The following is a 3,174-nucleotide window of genomic DNA, read 5'->3' on the forward strand; positions in this document are numbered from 1 at the left end:
GAGGGTAACAAAGCAAGACTCTGTCTCGGGGGGGGGGAAAAAAAGGAAAAACGTAGAATACATTAAGAAATTCAATACTTGCTTTAGGAACACATATACTAAACATTGCAAAGAACTTCTATTGAGCACGATGCCACAAAAACAGATGAAAAGTAGAGTCACGAACTGAGGGGAAGATATTTGAATCCTTTGTAAGCAACAGAGAACTAATAGCCAAAATATATGAATGTGCAACCCAATTAAAAATTAAAAATAGGCAAAAGATATGATCAGGTACTTTATAAAAAAGAAATGGGAATGGATGTGAAATGTGAAAGGATGCTCAATTTCTTTAGAAATTACATAAAGGAAAAATTTAAACCATAACGATAACCATGGTATATGGCAAAAATTTGAAAACAAGGCATGCAAAAGTTTGGTAAGAATTTAGAACAAAGGAAAATTGTGTATATCACTGATTTAATTATAAATTGGTAAGATCACTTTGGGAAACAGCTTGGGATAAATTATGCTATGACCTAGCAACTCCTAAGCATATACCCTAAAGAAATTTTTATGCCGGTATTGGAAGACATGTAGAATGCTCACTGAAAAGAGTTTGCAATAGTTAAAACTGGATATTAATGTTTATCCATAGGATTACACACACACATACAATGAAATCCATTGAAGCAGTGAAAATGGATAAACTCTAATCTCCAGCGTCACTAGGACTAATTTTAAAAAGCAATTAAAAGGAGAACGCATACATTGTGATACCATTTTAATAAGATTTTAAAAATATAATTAAATATAAAATATTGCTTAGGGACATAAACATTTAGAGTAAAACAACAAAGAAAAGCAAGAGAACGAAGTACAACATTCAGAATATTGGCTACTCGAGAGAGCAGACAAGGCTGTGCAATCATGGAATTTACATGCAGGGAATTTCAGAATTTTGTAATGTTCTATTTTTTAAGATGTTTTGGAGGGGAGGTTCAGATGGTCACCTTTTCCCTATGCTTGATCTGTGTTTGTATATATTTTTATACATATATAATTTGAATTTTTTTTTCGAGGCAGGGATCTTGCTATGCTGTCCAAATTGGACCTGAACTCCTGGACTCAAGCAATCCTGCCTCAGCTTCCTGAGTGGCTGGGACTATAGGTGCATGCCACTGCAAGGCCACCTCAGCGCTCTCTCAGCTGCCCCTACTGCCCATGTCTGTATTGAGATGGATTGTTCTAAGTGAGAAGACTGACAAGCTTCTCTGGCATACCAGCAATTCTGATCTTGAAACTGGTAAGGAAGCTCAAACCTTACACTTAAGAGACACCATCTGCAGGGCAGGAAGCACAGGTGGTATTGTGACCTGTCTGTGATACCACGTATTCCAGTCTATGTGTAGCTGCCTCCTAGGGCTGCTGTAGCAAATCACCACACGCCTAGTGGCTTGACACGATGCAGATTCATTTTTTTTTATTGAATCATAGCTGTGTACATTAATGCGATCATGGGGCACTATACACTGGTTTTATAGACCGTTTGACACATTTTCATCACACTGGTTAACATAGCCTTCCTGGCATTTTCTTAGTTATTGTGTTAAGACATTTACATTCTACACTTACTAAGTTTCACATATACCCTTGTAATATGCACCGCAGGTGGTGAGAATGCAAATTAATACATTCCTTTTGGAAAGATGTTTGGAGAGCACTTAGAGATCTAAAAATAGACCTGCCATTCAATCCTATAATTCCTCTACTAGGCATATACCCAGAAGACGAAAAATCACATCCTAACAAAGATATTTGTACCAGAATGTTTATTGCAGATTCTTATCTCACAGCTCTCCAGGTCAGAAGTCCAATGGGGTGGCAAGGTATTGGCAGGGATGAATTCTTCTCTGGAGACTCTAAGGGAGAAACATCTCCTGGCTTTTCCACCAGCCTCTTCAAGTCTGCTCACATTCCCTGGCCGGTGGCACCTTCCTCCACTTACTTCAAAGCCAACAATGTCAGATTGAGTTCTCACATTGCAATTCTTGGAGCTCCTCTCCGGCCTCCCTCTTCCACTTCCCCCATCCCCTCTTCCACTTTTAAGGATCCTTTTGATTCCATTGCACCCATCTAATTTTATTTATTTATTTTTTTAATTTTTTTTGCAGCTAAAGTGACCTTTAGTCCACCTAGAGTACAGGTGGGGTGAGATTCCTGACAAGGGAGAAAACCACCCTGATTATAACCTGATTCCAACTGCAACCTAAAGTAACAGGTTCCAGGGATTAAGACATGGACATCTTTAGAGGAACATTATTTTGTTTATTATGCTATGAAATGTCTGTCATCATTCCTTAATTTTCTCTTTAGACAATATAAAAGCAAAGTTATCTCTGCACTCTAGAGAAATGAATTTGCTGAGCTTTGCCTTAATTAATTAATTTATTTTTTTGAGACAGAGTCTCAAACTATCATCCTGGGTATGTGCCGTAGCATCATAGCTCACAGCAACCTCCAACTTGGGCTCAAGGATTCACATATACTCATATTTGAACAACCTCTAAGTAGTTTTTTTCTTTTTTTTTTTTTTAAAGTAAGCTTTGCGTAGTGTCCACATCTGCAATCCTAGCATTCTGGGAGGCTGAGGCAGGTGGATTGCCTGAGCTCATGGTTCAAGACCAGACTGAGCAAGAGCAAAATGCCATCTCTAAAAATAGCCAGGTGTTCTGGCAGGTGCCTGTAGTCCCAGCTACTTGGGAGACTGAAGCAAGAGAATTGCTTGAATTCAAGAGTTTGAGGTTGCTGTGAGCTATGATGCCATGCATGGTACTCTATCAGGGGTGACAAAGTGAAACTCTGTCTCAAAAAAAAAAAAAAGTAACTGAAGTTATTGCCCAGCACTTTGTTCAGTGTTCCTTTTTCTGTAAGAGCCTACTCTGTAAATTTTGCTTGAGTCTAATTCTGGGAAATCTTCTGTTTCTGTGGGGGAAATCATGAAATGAAAACAGCACCGCCCATACTACTGCCTGCCTGCCCCTCCTTTCATGGGCTGCCAGGAAACACAGGAGCTAAATTCATTACACTTCCTGTAGATAGTTTTCTTTTTGTGACAGCTCTAAAAAAACCTTCTTATTTTAGTTTTTAAAAAATAGTGGAAAACACATAAAATTTACTATCTTTTTTTTTTTT

This window comes from Nycticebus coucang, chromosome 15 (genome assembly GCF_027406575.1).
Source record: "Nycticebus coucang isolate mNycCou1 chromosome 15, mNycCou1.pri, whole genome shotgun sequence".
NCBI classification, from domain to species: domain Eukaryota; kingdom Metazoa; phylum Chordata; class Mammalia; order Primates; family Lorisidae; genus Nycticebus; species Nycticebus coucang.